Raw genomic sequence first — 23,237 nt, forward strand, 5'->3', positions numbered from 1 at the left:
GCAGGGGAATCGCCTGCAGGAGTGATCTGAGCCAGCAGAGATCAGCGCCAAGTAGAACAGGCAACGTCCTGCCTATTGTTCTTAGCCCTGAATGCAAAAATAAGAAAAGTCCAGGATAACCCATTTAATATTGTGTAAGTCCTACTTCTGTCATCAAAATAGTTTTGACCGGTCAAGATACTTATGTAAGTTGAGTCAGTTTAGATGCTGTAACATCACAAGTGGGTTTAGTGACGTCACATGTGGGTTTCATTTTGTTGAGCAGCTGGCAGCTTCTTTGGCATCACAAGTGTGCTAAGGTAAACCATTGTGATATTGCTAATAGTAAGAAAATACATTTTGATAGCATATAATTGTTTCAGGCAGGTGACTGACTAGCTGTGACATTTTAACTACTTTCAGTCAGTGAAGCTTAACCTATGGTATAGGTATCATCAAATGAGTAGTTGACAGTTCTCTTAAAGAGACACTCTGCTATCGTATTGTGGCCCTGATGCATCTTCTAATGATGCATAAAACGATCAAGTTTATCCAAATAGAATATTTGCAATAATAACACTAAATGGAGTAATTACATTCAGAGAAGTGGTAAGATAAAATATGGGAAGTATTAGTTCTGCACGCGAATGCTGAGAATGATGAAAACTGTGGTATGATATATACAATCTTCATTTTGCAATAATGTCATAATACACTACCTAACATTTTAATCGTTTGCATATGTGCACGCAGTGTCTTATAGACGTCGATGTACCTGCATAGTTTTTGAAGCAGAGGACTTTCTTGTCATTTTTGAAACTTTTTTTTTCAACAGGAAGAAGCTTGAAGAATGGTCAGGTCACTTATTTTAGCTGCTTCATGGCTTTTGAAGGTTGAAACCATTTAACCCCTTAGTGACGGAGCCAATTATGTCCTTAATGACCAGGTCAAATTTTACAATTCTGACCACTGTCACTTTATGAGGCAATAACTCTGGAACGCTTCAACAGATCCCCCTGATTCTGAGATTGTTTTTTCTTGACATATTGTACTTCATGATAGTGGTAACATTTCTTTGATATGACTTGCATTTATTTGTGAAAAAGAACAGACATTTGACGAAAATTTTGCAATTTTCAAACTTTGAATTTTCATGCCCTTAAATCAGAGAGATATGTCACACAAAATAATTAATAAATAACATTTCCCACATGTCTACTTTACATCAGCACAATTTTTCAACAATTTTTTTTTGTTAGGAATCTATAAGGGTTAAAAGTTGATCAGCGATTTCTCATTTTTCCAACAAAATTTACAAAACCATTTTTTTAGGGACCACATTGCATTTGAAGTGACCTTGAGGGGTCTATATGACAGAAAATCCCTGAAAGTGACACCATTGTAAAAACTGAACACCTCAAGGTGCTCAAAGCCACATTCAAGAAGTTTATTAACCCTTCAGGTGCTTCACAGGAACTGAAGCAATGTGGAAGGAAAAAATGAACATTTAACTTTTTCATACAAATTTTACTTCAGACCCCATTTTTTTATTTTCGCAAAGGTAACAAGAGAAAATGGACCACAAAATTTGTTTTGCAATTTCTCCAGAGTACGCCGATACCCCATATGTGGGGGAAAACCACTGTTTGGGCGCACGACAGGGCTCGGAAGGGAAGGAGCACCATTGGATGCAAAATTGTCTGGAATCTGAAGCGGACACCATGAGAGAGAGCCCCTGATTGTGCATAAACAGTTGAAACCCCCCACAAGTGACACCATTTTGGAAACTAGACCCCTAAGGGAGCTTATCTTGATGTGTGGTGAGCACCTTGAACCCCCAGGTGCTTCACAGAAGGTTATAATGTAGAGTCGTGAAAATAAAAAATCAAACTTATTCCACAAAAAATCTTTTAGATCCAAATTTTTTATTTCCACAAGGGTAAGAGGAGAAAATGGACCCCGAGAATTGTGGTACAATTTCTCCTGAGTATGCTGATACCCCATATATGGGGAAAAATCACTGTTTGGGCACACGGCAGGGCGCTGTTTGACTATTTGAATGTAAAATTTGCTGGCTTAATTAGCGGACACCATGTTGCGTTTGGAGAGCCCCTGATGTGCCTAAACAGTGGAAACCCCCCCCACAAGTGACACCATTTTGGAAACTAAACCCTTCAATGATTATATCAATGGGTATAATGAGCATTTTGAACCCAGAGGTACAACACAGAATTTGTTAACATTAGGTTGTCATATTGAATACCTAGTCATTAGTGTTGAGCGCAAGTGCTCACTACTTGAGTTTGCATTGGTTGCTCGGGTATGCACCAAGTATCGCGGGTGCTTGAGTGACATGTTTTAGTCCCCGCCCCATGTGTTTCGTGGCTGTTAGACACCCAAAAAAAATCATGTGGGGATTGCCCGTGTATGTCAGGCAATCCCTGCGTGTTTTTTTTTGCTGTATAACAGCCGCGAAACATGTGGGACAGGGACTCGAGCATGTCACTCAAGCACCCTCGATACTCGGTGCATACCCGAGCACCCGATGCAAACTGAAGTAGCGAGCAGTTGCGCTCAACACTAGTCGCCATATCGTCATCACTTTTTTTCTTTACTCTTGAAAAAATCCCAACCCCACCACAATCCTAACCCCGGCCCTAACACTAACACAACCCTAATCCTAACCCTAACCCTACCCCTAATCCTACCCTTAATCCTATTCCTATTCCTTCCCATAATCCTAACCCTAATTCTAATCCTAACCATAATTCTAACCCTAATCTTAACCGTAACTCTAATCCTAACCCTAACCCCAACCCTAACAGCAAAGAATGGAAAAAATATATATATTTTATAATTTTTATCTAACTAAGGGGATGACAAAGGGGGATTTGCTTTATTATTTTTTTGTTTTGATCACTTTGATAGGGTTTATCACAGTGATCAAAAGGAACCAATAGGGAGAATTCCCTATAGTTGCAAGGCACCGGATGACAGATCTAGGCGAGCGCACTGCGCATGCGCCTGCCATTTTTTTTTACCGGAAGATAAGGAGGTCCAGGGGGCGGATCAGGAGATTCGGGGGATGGTAGGGATACCAGGTGAACTAGGGAGGCTTTATTTCTCTCCCCTCTGACATGTATATCATGGAGGAGAGAGAAATCATTGTAACCGCGGACACACTTTTTTTTTCCTATGATCGACGCTATTCACTGAACAGCAACAATCACGTGATCGGGGACTGGAAAAACCGGCCCTGATCATGTTCTCCAGGGTCTCAGTTACCCCTGGTAGCTGAGACCCTGGAGATTTTCCAAAGCTGGTGGGCAATACACTGTTATTCCTCAGTGACGTAAAAGAGCGGCGCTTAAGAATAAGTACCCTTAACTGCGGCTGTGAAAATGCGTTACAGCGGTCATTAAGGAGTTAAAGGAGTTACAAAAATTTGAGTATATGCATGGCAAGTAGTTCGGACTTTGCTGTGCATACCGTATTTTCTTTATTTTTAATCATTATTGAGCACTTTTTCAGGCGAGTTCCAGATGTAACCTGCCTGAAAAGGACGTCAAGTGCACCTATCCTTAGAAAGAATTAACCTGAATATTCAAAATGTCCTCATAACTAAAATGTTGTTGTCCAGAAGCAGAAAAATCTGATTAGCAATTTTGAAATGTAAAGTAAAAGAACTTACTAATATACTTTACTTTTCAAACCTGTGGGGATCTTTCTTTTCTGACACTTTCCTTCTGCTGGTTCCAGCAGCTTTACGTTTGCATTAATTCTGACATGGGCAGGCACCGTTATGTGCTTGGAGGGAGCTAGCTGTCCTGCACATTTTATAGGTTAAGCCAGACGTCTTTTCTTTCACGGTTAATGCATACACAAAAAGGGGGGTTGGCATAGCTAGTAAAATCCTTAAATGACTATCCTTATGTGAGGTGTCAAAAAGTACAATCCATGCAGAAAAAATATATTGATAAATAAATTTAATTTACATTTCAATTATTCATGAGCAGAAAAATCTCACAACCCTTTCAAGCCTTGTATTCTCTTAGACAATTTCAATGATATTGTAGGTAACATTATAAAAAATATGTTGATATCTATTTAAAGGGGTTGTCCACTACTCGAACAATCCCTTCTCAATCACTGTTTCTCCCAACTAAAATAATAACACCTATACTCATCTGCAGTAAAAATGCCTGTCGCGGTATTGTTGCAGGATTTCTTGGGGAAAAGGGCTCCTTCCTTATCCCTAAGCTAGGGGGCGCCCTAGTCTATCACTATCCTGCGGATTACCCTGGAAGGTGGAGACACCCAGGTCACATGCCTTGTTATGCTCCTGATTTACCCTAATCTGTTCCCTTCCCCACCAAGAAAGGTGTGACGCCGAAGTGTATCGGATAACACTAACCAGACAGACAAGAGTAGACAGACAGGGATAAATGAAAATCATATGTGGCACCCCAGGGGTCTGGTTTCCACAGTAACGGCAATGTTATGTCTGAGAGCAGGTGGGAGGTCTCTTGGTCAGGAATCCTATGCATGCCACACCTCCTGCACAGTCCTGGGAGGGGAAGGACTTCCCCTATATAAACCTGGGGCTGAGGCAGGGTTAGTGAGTAGAGAAGAAGTAGAGACAGAGAAGAGAAGCAGATAAAGGAAAGAACATCAGGAGCTCTGTGGAGCAGTGCTACAAGGAGTCAGGGGCTGGCAGCTGCAGAGCTCGCCCTGACTGAGAAGTTATCACCGGACCCGGAGTCCGAGGCTGTGGGGACTAACTCCTATCCAGCAGCAGAAACCGACCGGCAGGGGATTGCAGGTCCTCTGGCCCAGAAACCCGAAGGCACGGTCACACGTGTGGGACCAGCACCGCCGTCGTGGAGCGGAAGCTACTAGAAGGCCCCGAGTCACCGGCCATACGGGTGAGCACCACACGGTACACTCAGGGACGTGGGCTACTTATACCCGCTTCTAGCAAGGTAGCCAGAAGAGTATCGTTAGTTTGGGAGGCCTACAACTCCGCCTGGCCAGGGGAGATCCCATCTGCTCAAGGACTGACCAGGCCCCAATCGCTAGCCAGTACTCCGGGAGGGTCTATCGTTGTCACCAGTAAAGACCCTGAACTACACCGTACCATCTCTGAGTGGTTCCTGCTACCCCCATCATCCACGTCGGCTGCCCTGAGGCCATACCCCTCCCGTTGGGGGTTATACTATCACGCTGCACAATCCTACCACCGGCCTCAGCAGTCTGCCCTGCAGCAGCAGCTCCTTAGCTGTACTCAACGGGTGGCGTAGTCGTCCAACATCTACCGCTAATACAGCGCCACTTAGTCTGACTCCCTGGGCACGGACCGGATCACCGCCACGAGACTACAACCCTCAAGAGATCCGGCTCCGGGTAAGCTCCCGCATGCGCAACGCAGCGCGACACAGGCCCAGGGGCGCGTCAACTTTTGGCGTAGTTGGCAGGATTTCGTGCCCGCAACCACCGGGTACTGCGTGCCTGAAAAAGACTGTTCAAACTTACCTGTGGTGAAGATTCCCGCCATCCGGCGCCATCTTCCGCTTCCTTCCCGCCATCGGTGGAGTTTTCCCGCCATCCGGCGCCATCTTCGGCCTTCTTCCCGCCATACGTGGAGTTTTCCCGCCATTGGACGCCATCTTGAGGACGCCGCGCGGGAAGAAGAGGGGCGTGGACTCCGAAAGCGCGCGAGAACTGAAGTCCCGCCTCACGTCCGGACGTTGCGTAAGGTCCTGGAAGGAGCCCAGCAGACGCCGACGTCACAGGAGCGCGACGGAAGGTCCTCAACCCTGACGATCCACTGCGGAGCCGCGGCCTACGGAAGAGGATCATCGCAAGGTAGGCCATGGTCCACTAGGGGGGAGAAAGATGTCGGATACGGAGGAGAGCTTCACCGCTTCAACCCCCGCCAGCGCCACCGCTGTTGCGGTCATGCCTTTCACCATGCCCTATATCCCGGGGGCAGCCTGGCTACCCCAGTACTCAGGGGAATCGCATACCCTGCATGACTTTAGAGAAAAGCTGGATAGCCTCTTCCAGGTGTACCCCCTTACAGAAGAGCAAAAAGTGAGCATCCTGGTGGCCCAATTAACCGGGGCAGCCCAAAGGGAGGTAAAGTCCTGGCCACCTGGGGGGAGGACTGTCGCAGGGATACTGGCCCGGCTGAGGGACACCTTTGATACCCACACCTCAGCCGAGATCAAGCTCAGATTCTACGGGTGCAAACAGCGGGCACATGAGAGTATAAGGGACTATGCATTAAACCTACAAGAAGCCCTGAGAGCCATTAAGCAGACCGACCCTGACGGCGTGGGAGACGAGGACAGGCTGTTGACTGAACAATTTATAGAGGGTTTATATTGCAATGCCCACCGAACCCAGTTGCGGGCAATGGCCTTACAGGACCCTCATCTGGGATTTGCACAGTTCAAGGACAGAGCCATCCGGGTTCCCCTGAGAACCGGCACCAGGTGGCGTTGTGACCCACAGACGCCCCACTACCACTTACCACCAGGAGGCGGCGCCCTTGTCGGCAGGGCCTGTGGGAGCTGATGCGCAGGCTTTGAGCAATGACCCGGCTCCAGACCTGCACCATCAGGTCCAAGAGCTAGCTAAAAGCGTTGCTGCGCTAACCCGAACTGTGCAGTCTTTACAGGTTTCTACTCCAGGGAAGATCCAGCTGGCATCCGGACCGGAGGACATCCCGTGGCGTCGACCAAGGAGGACCCCACCGGCCAGAGGAAGACCCAGCGACCGATACAACGAGGACGGACGACCCATCTGCCGCCGCTGTAATCAACCCGGACATATGGCAAGGTACTGTCCTTTAAACGGGCACAACCTAGGGTAGAGGGCCAACCCCTAGGAAAAAGATCATCAGGCCCATCGAACTGGCGCGACAAATATGTGGGAGGACGTCCAGTCTTGCCTGTGGTACTGGATGGCATTCCTATGAGTGCCCTACTGGACACCGGGTCACAGGTCACCACCATCCCGTACGTGCTCTTCAAGGAGTACTGGAATGACTCGGATATTACCCGCTACCCTGACGACGACTTGAGTATCATCGCCAGCAATGGTCAGCCCGTGCCACAGATCGGATTTAAAGAGGTGACCATTAAAATTGGTAGAGTTGAACTGGCAGCACAGGGACTGATCATTGTAGACATTGACAAACACGAGAGTCACCCAAAGATAACTCTAGGAACTAATGTAATTGAAAATTGTCTTGCAGAGGTGATTTTCCTTTTACAGCAGGTTGCCAAGAACGCCAGCTCCGGCGAGCAGCGAGTGCTCCAAAAAGAGATCCGGGCACTGATGCGACGGCAACAGGTGGAACTCTCCGGCGGTGAGATTGGTAGCGTGAGAATGTGTGACCCTTTCCCTATTGCAATGCCCCCAAAAAGTGAAATGATGATTTGGTGCCGGGCAGCTATTGGTCTGAGAGGTAGAGATTACCAGGCAATGGTAGAACCAGTTTACTCAGACAGTAGGCCCACCATTTTGACAGCACGGGGGGTGGTTAATGTACGCCATGGGAGGGTGCCCGTTCGCATAATCAATATCGGGAAGAGGGAAGTGTACCTGCCCCGGTATGCCACGCTAGCCAAATTATATACCATTAACCAAAATGCTATACAATCTGTGGAACCCTTGCCTCCATCTCACCCGGAGGAAGGTAACGGCTCTAAGAAAACAATGGAGGACTGGTGTCAGCAACTACATTTGGGTACTGACTCCACTCCCTCACACCAGAAACAGGGAGTCTATCGGGTGGTTCAAGAGTACGAGAGAGTGTTTAGTAAACACTCGTTAGACTTCGGGCGAGTCAAGGGGGTAGAACACCACATCCCCACGGGAGACCATCCTCCCATAAAAGAGAGGTATCGACCCGTACCCCCTGCACACTACCAACACGCCAAGGGGATGCTTAGAGACATGAAGGAGGCTGGGGTGATCAGGGATAGCTGTAGCCCCTGGGCAGCTCCACTAGTCTTAGTCAAAAAGAAAGACAACACCATGAGGATGTGTGTAGATTACCGGAAAATGAACCGTATCACACACAAGGATGCGTACCCCTTACCAAGGATAGAGGAGTCTTTGGCTGCTTTAAGATCTGCTAACTTCTTCTCTACCTTGGATCTCACTAGTGGGTACTGGCAGGTTCCTGTAGCAGAGGCGGACCGGGAGAAGACCGCATTCACCACCCCGATGGGACTTAGCGAGTTTACCTGCATGCCGTTCGGACTCTGCAACGCACCAGGAACCTTCCAACGATTAATGGAGTGCTGTCTGGGCCACAGAAACTTCGAGACGGTCCTGTTGTACCTGGACGATGTCATCGTATATTCTAAGACTTATGAGGACCACCTGAAACACCTGGCGGAAGTGTTCGAAGCTCTGGCAAGCTACGGCCTAAAGGTGAAACCCTCCAAGTGTCACCTCCTGAAACCAAAGGTGCAGTACCTGGGACACGTGGTGAGCCCTGACGGAGTGGCTCCCGACCCTGATAAGATCACCGCAATTAAGGAATGGCCAAGTCCCTCCAGTGTAAAGGAAGTGCGGCAGTTCCTCGGGTTGGTAGGCTACTACCGCAGATTCATCCCCGGTTTCACCAAAAAGGCAGCTCCTATGCAGGACCTCCTGATAGGCCAGTCCCGGAAGGCCAAGAACCAGAAGCCGCCCTTCAAATGGGAGAAGTTAGAAGAAGAGTCCTTCCGCCAGCTGAAGATGGCCCTCACGGGGGATGAAATCCTGGCGTACTGTTATGCACACGCCCGGGCTAAGCGGCGTGTGCGGGTGATTGATAGTGATTCCACTGGACCGTGCCGGAGAGTGTATGCCTGGAGGGGCGTGACTAAGTATTCACCCGATCCGACCAGGGTCGCACGACGGCATACGACGCCAGTGCACCAAGGAGGAACCGAGCAGAGGGACCAGGTGCTACTCCAGGACAGACCCCGGACACGGCTGTTGACCCACACAGGGGAATACAGGAACAGACTGGTAGACTGGCACACAGACTGGTATGCAGGCAGGCGGGTATGCAGGCAGGCGGGTATGCAGGCAGGCGGGTATGCAGGCCGGGGGGTAAAGGTAAGCACAGCTAGAGTGCAGACAGGGAGGCACTAGCAAGTAGGAACACAGGCGGGATAGGACCCAGTACACACCGGGATTCAGGAACAATACAGGCAGGATAGGGCCCAGTACACACTGGGACTCAGGACAAAACAGGTAAAGGATAGGAGAGAGTTCAGACTGGAACTGAGTGTACGGAGGAGACCGACACTGCAGCGGGATACAGGAGCGGGTCTGGGAATACTGCCCCCAGAGAGGCGGGACGAACAGGCAAGGAGCGTGTTCAGACAGGACAGACAAGATACAGGAGCGGGAGACATACAGGACACAGTTCAGACACGGGAGCTGACACCGCAAGGCAGGAGAAATACAGGACTTAGTTCAGACACGGGAACTAATACCGTAAAGCAGGAGACATACAGGACTTAGTTCAGACACGGGAACTAATACCGTAAAGCAGGAGACAAACAGGACTTAGTTCAGAAACGGGAACTAATACCGTAAAGCAGGAGAAATACAGGACTTAGTTCAGACACGGGAACTAATACCGTAAAGCAGGAGACATACAGGACACAGTTCAGACACGGGAGCTGACACCGCAAGGCAGGAGACATACAGGACACAGTTCAGACACGGGAGCTGACACCGCAAGGCAGGAAACATACAGGACACAGTTCAGACACGGGAGCTGACACCGCAAGGCAGGAGACATACAGGACACAGTTCAGACAGGCCTGGAAATACAGCCTCCAGGAAGGGCGGACAGGGAAACAGGAACGGGACCTGGCAACTTCAGAGTGCAAGCGCACACTGAAAGAAACACATATGCTCAGGCAGGGATAGAAGGGAGCTGCTGAACTATATACCAAGTGACAGACAGCGATAGGCTGAGGACGCACAAGGGGTGTGACCCACAGCAGGTACAAAAAGCAGGAAGTGATCGGGCGCCGCCCTTAAGCAGCAGAGACAGACACAAACAGACAGCATGGAGGGAAGCCAGAGAGACATGCTGGACAGGAGATCAAGTGCGCTCTCTTGCACAGTGGGAGATGGACCACCATGCAAGGACGCCGCCAGGTATGTTACAGTACCTCCCCCCTTACGCCCCCTCTTCTTCAGGCCTGCCAGAATCTTCCGCAGGGAATTCGAGGACCAGTCGTTCACTGGGTTGGAGGGGAACAGAGACTTTAGGGTAATCTCTGCTTCGAGGTACATCTTGTCAAGCTCACAGGAAGAAATAGACGGGTTATCAGGTACATAATGAGGAAAAGTCACTGTCTCTTTGTTATCTGGTGGTACCCCGGAGGATTCAGGAAACAACTGGAGGTCCTCCGCCGGGTCAGAAGAGTACTGAGGCTCAGAGAAAACATCTGCTTCAGAGTTCACTAGGTCGGACTCACTGGAGGAAGCAGGCGAGGTATCAGGTGCAGGAAATAGGAAAGTCTCTGTCCATTCACCACCAGGTGGCACCCCGAAGGGTTCTAAACACAACTGGAGGTCCTCCGCCTGGTCGGAGGGGTGTAGAGACTCGGGAGTAACTTCTGCTTCGGAGAACACTAGGTCGGACTCACTGGAGGAAGCAGGCGAGGTATCAGGTACAGGAAATAGGAAAGTCTCTGTCCATTCACCACCAGGTGGCACCCCGAAGGGTTCTAAACACAACTGGAGGTCCTCCGCCTGGTCGGAGGGGTGTAGAGACTCGGGAGTAACTTCTGCTTCGGAGAACACTAGGTCGGACTCACTGGAGGAAGCAGGCGAGGTATCGGGTACCGAGTATAGGAAAGTCTCTGTCCATTCACCACCAGGTGGCACCCCGAAGGGTTCTAAACACAACTGGAGGTCCTCCGCCTGGTCGGAGGGGTGTAGAGACTCGGGAGTAACCTCTGCTTCGGAGTACACTAGGTTGGACTCACTGGAGGAAGCAGGCGAGGTATCAGGTACAGGAAATAGGAAAGTCTCTGTCCATTCACCACCAGGTGGCACCCCGAAGGGTTCTAAACACAACTGGAGGTCCTCCGCCTGGTCGGAGGGGTGTAGAGACTCGGGAGTAACCTCTGCTTCGGAGTACACTAGGTTGGACTCACTGGACGAAGCGAGCGAGGTATCAGGTACAGAGTATAGGAGAGTCTCTATCCTTTCATTACCAGGTAGCACCCCGAAGGGTTCAGGAGGTCTCAGGGAGGACAGACCCAGGCGTGACTGCTTGCCTCTAAGTCTAGCACGTCTGGACTGCCTCTTGAGGTTGGGAGAAGTATTCCGGAAAGCGTAGTCACCCTGTGAGGATTCTGGGTGGGCAGTAGTCTCATTGGGCTGGAGAACTATTGCGCTACCCACACACATTACCCATTGGGGCTGCTCCGGGATACTGGGAAGTGAAGCTTCAGCAGGAGCCTCCGGGTTAGGATCATCGAAGACCATTAGAAAGGCCACCAGGAAGGCCATTAGGTCCCGGAGGATCGGATCCTGTGTCTCATATAGGGGGTTGATCCATTCCAAGGCATCCCCCGCCAGGTAAGACATAATAAAGGCCACTTTAGCCCAATCGGAAGGAAAATAAAGAGGGTAGGCCTTAAAGTGTAGCATGCATTGCTCCACAAATGCACGACACTGTTTTGGATCTCCATAGTAACGTGGCGGATCCGCAGGAACGAGAGCTGATAGATCCATCTGGACGGTGCGTAATTCGCCTGGAACTCAGCTAAGGGAAAAAAAATTTATTTATTTATTTTAATGCAAGTCTTCGCTGGAAACTTCTCAGAGAGCGTAGGCCGTGGGGCTCAACGGGAACCATGGCCTGAGCATGCTGTTATGCACACGCCCGGGCTAAGCGGCGTGTGCGGGTGATTGATAGTGATTCCACTGGACCGTGCCGGAGAGTGTATGCCTGGAGGGGCGTGACTAAGTATTCACCCGATCCGACCAGGGTCGCACGACGGCATACGACGCCAGTGCACCAAGGAGGAACCGAGCAGAGGGACCAGGTGCTACTCCAGGACAGACCCCGGACACGGCTGTTGACCCACACAGGGGAATACAGGAACAGACTGGTAGACTGGCACACAGACTGGTATGCAGGCAGGCGGGTATGCAGGCAGGCGGGTATGCAGGCAGGCGGGTATGCAGGCCGGGGGGTAAAGGTAAGCACAGCTAGAGTGCAGACAGGGAGGCACTAGCAAGTAGGAACACAGGCGGGATAGGACCCAGTACACACCGGGATTCAGGAACAATACAGGCAGGATAGGGCCCAGTACACACTGGGACTCAGGACAAAACAGGTAAAGGATAGGAGAGAGTTCAGACTGGAACTGAGTGTACGGAGGAGACCGACACTGCAGCGGGATACAGGAGCGGGTCTGGGAATACTGCCCCCAGAGAGGCGGGACGAACAGGCAAGGAGCGTGTTCAGACAGGACAGACAAGATACAGGAGCGGGAGACATACAGGACACAGTTCAGACACGGGAGCTGACACCGCAAGGCAGGAGAAATACAGGACTTAGTTCAGACACGGGAACTAATACCGTAAAGCAGGAGACATACAGGACTTAGTTCAGACACGGGAACTAATACCGTAAAGCAGGAGACAAACAGGACTTAGTTCAGAAACGGGAACTAATACCGTAAAGCAGGAGAAATACAGGACTTAGTTCAGACACGGGAACTAATACCGTAAAGCAGGAGACATACAGGACACAGTTCAGACACGGGAGCTGACACCGCAAGGCAGGAGACATACAGGACACAGTTCAGACACGGGAGCTGACACCGCAAGGCAGGAAACATACAGGACACAGTTCAGACACGGGAGCTGACACCGCAAGGCAGGAGACATACAGGACACAGTTCAGACAGGCCTGGAAATACAGCCTCCAGGAAGGGCGGACAGGGAAACAGGAACGGGACCTGGCAACTTCAGAGTGCAAGCGCACACTGAAAGAAACACATATGCTCAGGCAGGGATAGAAGGGAGCTGCTGAACTATATACCAAGTGACAGACAGCGATAGGCTGAGGACGCACAAGGGGTGTGACCCACAGCAGGTACAAAAAGCAGGAAGTGATCGGGCGCCGCCCTTAAGCAGCAGAGACAGACACAAACAGACAGCATGGAGGGAAGCCAGAGAGACATGCTGGACAGGAGATCAAGTGCGCTCTCTTGCACAGTGGGAGATGGACCACCATGCAAGGACGCCGCCAGGTATGTTACACGTACCCTGATTACAGCCAGCCCTTTATCCTCTACACCGACGCAAGTAACATCGGGCTAGGAGCCGTGCTGTCCCAGATCCAGCAGGGGAAAGAGCGAGTAATCGCTTACGCCAGCCGAAAACTGCGACCCACCGAAAGAAACCCTGAGAATTACAGCTCATTTAAGCTAGAGTTCCTGGCAGTGGTGTGGGCAGTCACCGAACGCTTTAAGCACTACCTCGCTTCTTCCCGGTTCGTCGTGTACACGGATAACAACCCGTTGACACACCTGGACACGGCAAGACTCGGTGCCCTAGAGCAGAGATGGATGGCCCGCCTGTCCAACTACGAGTTCACCATCAAATACCGGGCAGGACGCTCCAATACCAACGCGGACGCCCTGTCCAGGATGCCAAAACTACCGGACGTAGGAGAAGATCCAGAGGGACTGGAAGAAGTCGAACTCCCCGCGTTTCACCGTCATGGGACTATCCAGTATTCCCATCGGGTAAGGAGTAAGCAAGGCGCTACGCTTAACCCCTTACCTCACTACAACTGGGCGGAAACGCAAGACAGTGACCCTGCCGTCCGGCTGGTGAAGGAGATGCTGACTCAGCCAGAGGCTCGCCTTGACCCAGACGCTCCGGAGGAAGCCAAGCAACTGTGGGCAGAAAAGAGTAGACTGTTCCTTTACAAGGGGAAGTTGTGCCGCAGGATGGTTAACTCCCGGACGCATGAACTAATCTGGCAAGTAGTGGTGCCACGACGAGACGCAGCCATGGTGATGGAGGCATACCACGATGGAGCTGGGCATTTCGGATGGAAGAAGCTGGAGTTCCTGCTGCGCGGGCGGTTCCATTGGGTAGGCATGAGGGGAACCATCGAGAGGTGGTGCAGAGACTGTGGCCCGTGCAACCTGAGGAGGAAGGACCGTGCCAGCCAGAAGACTCCCCTGCAGTCCATCGTCACCCGGCAGCCGTTGGAACTGGTAGCCTTGGATCATGTAAAACTGACCCCAAGCAGAAGTGGCTACGTCTACGCGTTAACCATCGTGGATCATTACTCCCGGTTCTTGGTTGTCGTCCCCGTCAAGGACTTAACGGCTCAAACAGCAGCTAGAGCCTTCCAGCAGCACTTCTGCCGTCCACACGGGTACCCGGACCAAGTGCTGACGGACCAGGGACCTGCCTTTGAAGCGGAGGTCTTCCAGGAATTCTGCAATCTGTATGGCTGCCGGAAGATAAGGACGACACCCTATCATCCGCAAACTAATGGACTTTGTGAGAAAATGAACCAGGTGGTAATGGATCTTCTGAAAACGTTGCCCCTGGAAGAACGCAGTCTGTGGCCTCAGAAGCTGCCCGATCTGGTGGACCTATACAACCACATCCCGGTAGGTTCCACCAACTGTACCCCGGCTTACCTAATGAGGGCGAGACCTGGTAAGTTACCTGTTGACCTGGAAATGGGAGTCCTGACACCCGAGGACACTTCACCAGAAGCAGACTGGGACACAGAGAGGCAGCAGCAGTACCGGAAAGTACAGGAGAGCGTGGAGCGAAGTCTCTGTCAGGCTAGGGAGAGACAAGAGAAAACTTACAACCAGTATGCTCCCGCTGTTCCCCTGGTGCCCGGAGAGCAGGTCTTGAAGAGGAAAAGACGGCTCCACAAGTTGGACGACCAGTGGGAGAAGGACCCTTACACCGTACTGCCCTCAAGCCACGAGAACCCGAAGGTCTGTACCATCAGTAAAGACGGAGGGGAGACCACAGCCATTGTATCCCGGGATCACCTGAAGAAGTGTCCTGAACAGCTACGGAACCCTGAAGAGGAACAAGAAGACCATCGACCCGTAGAGGAAAGGGAAGATATGGTTAGTACTGTGCTCGGAGCCTTCCCTCGGTCTTGGACTCAAGTCAATGGTGCAGTTGTGGTACCCGTACTCACCTTCCTCCAACCAGCATCCCAAGCACCTACGGAGCAACAGGTAGAGCTGGAAGAACAGCCGGTCCAGGAGGCAGAAGACCCCACACCAGCAGACCAGGAGGATCAACCCTCTGCTTGCAGTGAGCCTGCCATATCCCTAGTGAGCCAAAGGGCCCGTAGACCGCTGCCCAGTTTACCCTTAACAGCTCCTACACCCTGTAGTTCAGGGCCAGACAGTCAGCTCCGTAGGTCCACTAGGGCCACTAGAGGCCAGTTACCCGCACGTTGGAGGATTTGAAGTGTATAAATTGTTTTATTTGTGGTTACCTGTTTTTCTTGTTGCTTGTGTATAATTATGTGTTTCTAGTTGTTTATAGGAGTCTTTGGTGGATTTACCGGGAATCCTGTGTACATAGTTGGAGCGTAACCCAGGACGGACTAAAGACTGTTAAGGACTCGGGGCAGGACAGACCCCTACCTGGTTACGTCTCCCTGTTTTGGTGAAATGGACACCTTGCTTTCTTCAAAGACTGCACCCGGTTACGGACATGCCGTGACCACCTTTATGTGTTTCTTTATTGTATTGTTATTGTTATATCTTGTTATGTTTTTCTAAAATATGTTTAGTCCCGGAGTACTAAATTTCACTAGGGGGGAATGTGGCACCCCAGGGGTCTGGTTTCCACAGTAACGGCAATGTTATGTCTGAGAGCAGGTGGGAGGTCTCTTGGTCAGGAATCCTATGCATGCCACACCTCCTGCCCAGTCCTGGGAGGGGAAGGACTTCCCCTATATAAACCTGGGGCTGAGGCAGGGTTAGTGAGTAGAGAAGAAGTAGAGACAGAGAAGAGAAGCAGATAAAGGAAAGAACATCAGGAGCTCTGTGGAGCAGTGCTACAAGGAGTCAGGGGCTGGCAGCTGCAGAGCTCGCCCTGACTGAGAAGTTATCACCGGACCCGGAGTCCGAGGCTGTGGGGACTAACTCCTATCCAGCAGCAGAAACCGACCGGCAGGGGATTGCAGGTCCTCTGGCCCAGAAACCCGAAGGCACGGTCACACGTGTGGGACCAGCACCGCCGTCGTGGAGCGGAAGCTACTAGAAGGCCCCGAGTCACCGGCCATACGGGTGAGCACCACACGGTACACTCAGGGACGTGGGCTACTTATACCCGCTTCTAGCAAGGTAGCCAGAAGAGTATCGTTAGTTTGGGAGGCCTACAACTCCGCCTGGCCAGGGGAGATCCCATCTGCTCAAGGACTGACCAGGCCCCAATCGCTAGCCAGTACTCCGGGAGGGTCTATCGTTGTCACCAGTAAAGACCCTGAACTACACCGTACCGTCTCTGAGTGGTTCCTGCTACCCCCATCATCCACGTCGGCTGCCCTGAGGCCATACCCCTCCCGTTGGGGGTTATACTATCACGCTGCACAATCCTACCACCGGCCTCAGCGGTCTGCCCTGCAGCAGCAGCTCCTTAGCTGTACTCAACGGGTGGCGTAGTCGTCCAACATCTACCGCTAATACAGCGCCACTTAGTCTGACTCCCTGGGCACGGACCGGATCACCGCCACGAGACTACAACCCTCAAGAGATCCGGCTCCGGGTAAGCTCCCGCATGCGCAACGCAGCGCGACACAGGCCCAGGGGCGCGTCACATACAAAATACATTCACAAAACAACAGAGTGGAACACAGTAGAGGGTATGGTAGGTGAAACCAAATAGGAGAGAATAAGGATGAACACGTAAGCAAACTCCATGCAGAAATTTCCAGAACAGCTCTCCAAACTCCAAACACCAAACAACTCCTCCAACTCCAAACCAGGTATTATGAACTATAACTGGCAATTCACAAATGGCAGTGCAAACATATATACCAGAGGGAGTGTCCAACACAGAATAGCTGAGAATGAGACAATCTATGATGGAGAGTTCCAGAAGATCAACTAAACTGATTAACCTTAGCAATGCCAGAGCAAAGAAAACCTGCGCTGTTTAGTATGATGGTGAAGCAGTTCTAACCAGTGCAGGAGTTTGGGTAACCAGCCGCCATAATCTTCTGGCCCTTCTCTGTCGCAGTATTACTGTGACAGTGCCGTTCCAGCTGTGTCGGCACTGGCTCTTCTGGGGCTTGCATGACATTATTATGTCCCGCGATTCCTTGTGCCAATCAGTGGCTACTTCACTGTCCCCTTCTTCGGACAAATCAGACATTCGGAGCATGTTGGAGAGCAGCCTCTGGGAGAGCCAGTGCCAACACTGCTGGAACGGCCTGGCACCGGAGGTGAGTATAGGTTTTATTTTCCTTGGGGGCTACATAGTCATTGTCTGTTATTTGTATAAGGAGGATAAAAACAAACACAACTAACAAAAATAATACAGCATATCAAACTCCAACTGCCTTTCAAACATTACACTGATATATTGGTTATTCCAGCCTCTTTGCAGTCATACTGGTCATTCATTCAAAGTGATAAATAAGAGCCAGGCTCATTGATTTCAGCTGACACTTAGGCTGGTTTCACAGGTCCAAGAAGCATAGACGTGTAAAACTGTTTTCATGATGTATTTTGGCTAAATGTTCCACCTAATTGCATTCTACCAGATCCTCAATCAAGGCATGTATGGAAAACAAACTACTTTGCTAATCCTGGTAACCTTTCCGTAATATATGATATATTGATATTACACATTCAGTCAGAAATGTGCTATCTTGAACTAAACATAGCAGATTATCTACCGATTTCAAATTTGCTAGGCCTGCAGGTTTTGTATCTATTTGTATACATAAATGCTAATGTAAAGCCAATCATCAGCCGTTTATTAGATTGTTGAGACAGGTAAACCGCACTTCCGTATGCGCAGAAAAATCATTCTGTGTGCATAGGACATTCCCTGAAGAAGCCCACGTGAAACGTACAGTACATTGGAGTGAGTGGCAGGGGAAAAGGCTGGTAGCACTGTGCAATTGGGTATGTATAATTTTTGGCTTGGATTGATTTGCATTGTTCATTTATAGTCTTTAATTTATCATCTCTTTGGGACAGTGCAATATTGTATATATTGATTATTCTATTTATTTATCTTTGCAGATACTCATTTATTTAGTTATCATTTATTTATTACTGGGTTACACCTGCTAGGTGCATCTTTTCAGCATGCAATTTACATCACTGTGCACTCTCGTGCCCATATTCATACAAAATTTACCACTAGTGCTTGTTTCACTGCTGTATATTCTAAGTTCATTTTATATTTATTTTGACACCAAAGTATATGTATGTCGAATTGCAATCCTGAATTATTCTGTACCCCTGTGATGTTGCTTTTATCATATATATTGTGATGTATGTTTTCAATTGTGACATTTATGTTTAATAAAGAACTTATTTTTGATTCATACTATTGTGATTTTTTGCCATCTTTCAATATTCTTTTTTTTAGTGCCCATATTTTATTTCAGAATTAAAGAGATCTTGGCACTAGGTCAAAAGTGGCAAGTTTTTGCTCTTATTTTATACTCGCTGCTCCCCAAAGTATGCCGTTTTTAAAAAAATCTGCCACAGGATTCCAAAGATATGGGCCTTTTTATTTAGTGCTAATTTTTATGTGGTTTTTTTTATATACCAGAAGGACATGGCTTAGAGGATTCTCTGGGGACATGTCTTTAGGTTGCTCTCCATATTTACCATGTGAGCACCGCCTCATGGTAAAGACCATAAAAATTACCACTAAATAAAGAGGCCCATATCTCGGGAACCGTATGGCAGATGTAAAAAAAAGGCATGTTCAGGCGGGTAGCAAAAATAAAATAAGAGCAAGAATTGGACACTTTTGACCTGGTGAAAGTTAATCCTTAAGTGACATTTATTTTTGTCTATTATTTAAATAGTTTCTTCTAAAAATAGAACTAATCAAAAGAATAGGATGAGGGGAGAGTCTAGAGCAGTGTTTCCCAAACCACGTCCTCACGGACCCCCACAGGTCATGTTTTCCGGATCTCCTTAGTATTACACAGGTGATTGAAGCATCATCAAGGCATCAGGAATTCTCTCACCTGTGCAATACTAAGGAGATCCTGAAAACATGACCTGTGGGGGTCCGTGAGGATGGGGTTTGGGAAACACTGGTCTAGAGGTAACCTTGACACTTTAGATCAGGGGTAGGAAACCTTTTTTCTGTCAAGGGCCATTTGTTTATTTATTCATGGGCCATACAAAATTATAAACTTAAAAATTTGTCTGCTATATTTCGTCAAACATTTAATTAACTCACCCCTAATGTGATGGCTGGAACTGCTGCTCTTTGCTTAGGTGAATGATGTTGCTACTCGCAACTACTTTTCCAGATTTGTGTCTGTTTATCAGTCTGGATCACAGTTGACTCTTTACCATTACATAGAATACACTGAGCCTGCTGTATATATATCACATAGGGTACCTTGAGACTCTGCTGTATATATATCATATAGGAGACATTGAGATTGCTGTATATACATCACATAGGATACACTAAGTCTGCTGTATACATTATATAGAATATATTGAGAATGCTCAATATACATCATGTGGGAGATAATGAGACTGATATTCACTTCACATAGGATACATTAAGACTGCGGTAAATAAATCATATAGGATACTCCGAGCTTGCTGTTTATACATCACTTACAATACACTGAGACTGCTATTTATACATCACATAGGAGACACTGAAATTGCTTTATATACATCACATGAGATACACTGAGACTGTTGTATGTAAACATCATATAGGATATACACATCACATAAACACTGAAACTGCTGTATATACATCATATAGGATAAATTGAGACTGCTGTATTTACATCACATAGGATACACTGAGACTGCGGCTTATACATAATATAAGAATCACTGAACCTGCTGTATATAAATCACATATAATATACGGAGACTACTAATTATACATCACATAGGACAAATTGAGGCTGCTGTACATACAGGGTTGCAGTGGCCTGGCGGGGTGCTCGCACACATGCAAGGTTCATTACCTGACCTGCCGCGATGACGCACAACGAGATGAACTCTGGCTGCAGCTGTGACAGGTCACTCTGCTTTGTGATAGGCCGTGCTCTGATGTCACATAGCAGTGACATTAAATGGCCACTGGCCTTTGATTGTACACTATATACAGAGCTCCTGTGTATAATGGCACTAGTGATAAATATATTAACTGTATGCTATATACACAGGAGCTCTGTGCACAGTGTCAGTGTACAGGTAATGAAGTGATCACCAGTGCCATTATACACATGAGTTCTGTACATACTGTAATGTCACTGGCGCTGGTGATCACTGCATTACCTGTACACTGAAACTATATACATATGTCACTAGTGGTAATATTAGTGTTGTTAGCATTGTGTTTTTTATTAATGAACAGTATTGTGGTATTCGGTTAGTCACTTTGCGGTGGTAATATGTGGTCTGGTCCTAGTGTAGTGGTATTTCTCCCCTATATGTAGTATTATCCGGTCAATATGTGGTGGAAAAATGTGGTCTGGTCATGGTGTGATGGTATTTGTCTCTTGTATGTGGTATTATTCGGTCACTACGTGGTGGTAACGTGCTGTTGTCATGTGTGGTGGTATTTGTCCCTTGTGTTTGGTATTATTCAGTCACAATGTGGTGATAATATGTGGTCTGCTCATGGTGTGGTCGTATTTGTTCCTTGCATGTGGTATTATTCGATCACTATGTGGTGGTAATATGTGATGTGGTCATGGTATGGTGGTATTTAACTCCTGTATGTGGTATTATTTGGTCACTGTGTGGTGGTATTTGTTCCTTGTATGGGGTATTATTTGTCTTGCTATAGAGCAGGGGTCCTCAAACTACGACCCGCAGGCCACATGCGGCCCGTGGAGGATTTTTATCTGGCCCGCCGGGCTGTGGGCGGAGTAGAGCGGTGTCAGCCCCCGCTCCCCCCGGCTTGCTCAGGGCCCTGGCAGCCGGATACTTACCTCTCCCCGTGCCTCCGCAGATCCGCTGTCTTCCTGCTCTGCGCTCCCTGTGACATCTCAGGTCAGAGGGTGCGGTGACGTCTTTACTAGTGTTGAGCCACCCCCGTAGTGTTCGAGTTCGGTTCGGTTCGTCGAACACCCGTGTGTTCACCGAACTGTTCGTCGAACTGTTCGTCGAACACCTTCGAACACCGTTAAAACCAATGGCAGGCAAACAAAAACACATAGAAACACATAGAAAACACCTTCAAAGGTGTCCAAAAGCTGACAAACTGCTCAGAAGACACAACTAACACATGGAAAAGTGACAAGTACATATAGTCATGCGAAAAGAAAAGAGGTGGAGGAGTAAAAGGAGGGGGAGACACAGATATAGGCATGTCATGCCCTTCTAAAATCCAAAAAGTGAGAAGCCGAGACGGCCAGTCCGCTCCTGCCCGTGCCACCTCCGTGTCGCCGGGTTTGTGCCAGAGCCGCGGTGAACCCTGACGGCCAGCCCCCCTCTCCCAATACTGGTGCCTGTCCGCTGGTGGGTCGAGAGAGCCCCCCTGTGGTGGAGGCAGCTCTAAGCTTTTTAATTTAAATTGTCCCTCTAATTTGAATGAATACACTTTAAATCCATTTACAAGGATCTATTGGAGGGCAAGTCTCATGCCAGCAGCCGCGTAATTCCAGCTCCAGTAGCGTCCACTAAAGCTGCTGCAGTTAAAAAGCTTTTATAAGGATCGAGCTCGGCTGTCCACCGCAAGGCATCCTAGTGCCAGTCCCAGCCCCTATGCCTTGGGGTGCCTCCTGATGCTCTTCACTAAGTATCCCGTGGTCCCGAAGCATTTCCTTTGAAAAAATTAAGTGTCCAAACTACAGGTGGTGTAGCTTGCTTAACAGCCGGGATAATCCGCTGACTAGCAGACACTGCTACTAGGCACAAAGTATTTCCTGGGCTAGATGCAGTTAAAAATTTGTAAGTAGATACTCTCGTTGGATGCTGAGAAAGCATTCCATAGAGTCTCCTGGCACGCCATATATGATTCTCTTAAAAAGCTTGGGGTAGGGGTCTAGGGGACCCTTTTATAGCCAAAATCACGGCCCTGTATCACAATACGTCACCTAGGCTGAAGATAAATGGAACTGTAGCACCGAGGGCTCGGTTGCTACAGAGGTATTGCACCTCACCCAGAGGTGTGATATCTCACTCTCAGATAAGGATGGAGTGTGGATCAGGACCCGACACCTGCATGCATTACACCACATTGCCGTGGGGCAGGGCGACCAATATGCCCCTGAGATGGGCACGACAGTCCCTGTCCCTGGCTGGAGTGGGGGGAGGGAACACTGAGGAAGGGGAACCCTGCAGTGCAGGAGCAGGGAGGAAGCAGTTCCTGGGTGCATTGAGAAGGGAGTATAAAAGGTGGGCACCATCTTAGTTCAGTGCAGAGAAGTCTGAGCAGAAGTGGCAGGGAGCAGGGGCTCTGCATGAGCTCTGCTCCGGAGGCGGGCCTAGTAACAGAGGCCCAGGCCTGCAAGAGGGAGAAGGAAGGAAGAGGAGCGGAGAAGGCTCCAGGAACGAGGAATGAAGGGATCCCAGGGGTGCGGACGGGCGAGTCGCCACCGCACGCCCGAATCCACCTGCGTGGAGGGGTCAGGCCAAAGGGGGAGACCGGTCCCCGAACTAGTGGAGGCAGGAAACGACCCTCAGCTAGAAACCGGAGGCTCTGACATTTTATGTGGCGCAGCCCCTTGCTCCACCCGCTAGGAAGGCACCACATAGGGTCAGGGAAACTGGCGCCAAGTTTACCAAGAGGAGGCCCGAGGCAGCCGGACAGAAGTGTTGGTAAGAAAGGCCAGACAAAGGACACACAAAGGGGGTCCTGTGAAGCGCTCCAAAGTTATCTGGGAGTTGTCTGAGCCCCTCACCTGGTGTGCACAGTACGACGTGGGCAGCCGTTACCTGCAGACGTGGTCTGGATAATAAGAACTGTGAGTAAAGGCCCTGAACTGCATCACTGACTCCGTGTCGTTACTGCTGCTGCCCTGC

Source organism: Phyllobates terribilis, unplaced genomic scaffold, assembly GCF_046119375.1.
Source record: "Phyllobates terribilis strain yellow unplaced genomic scaffold, ASM4611937v1 Scaffold_3__8_contigs__length_932513732, whole genome shotgun sequence".
NCBI lineage: Eukaryota > Metazoa > Chordata > Amphibia > Anura > Dendrobatidae > Phyllobates > Phyllobates terribilis.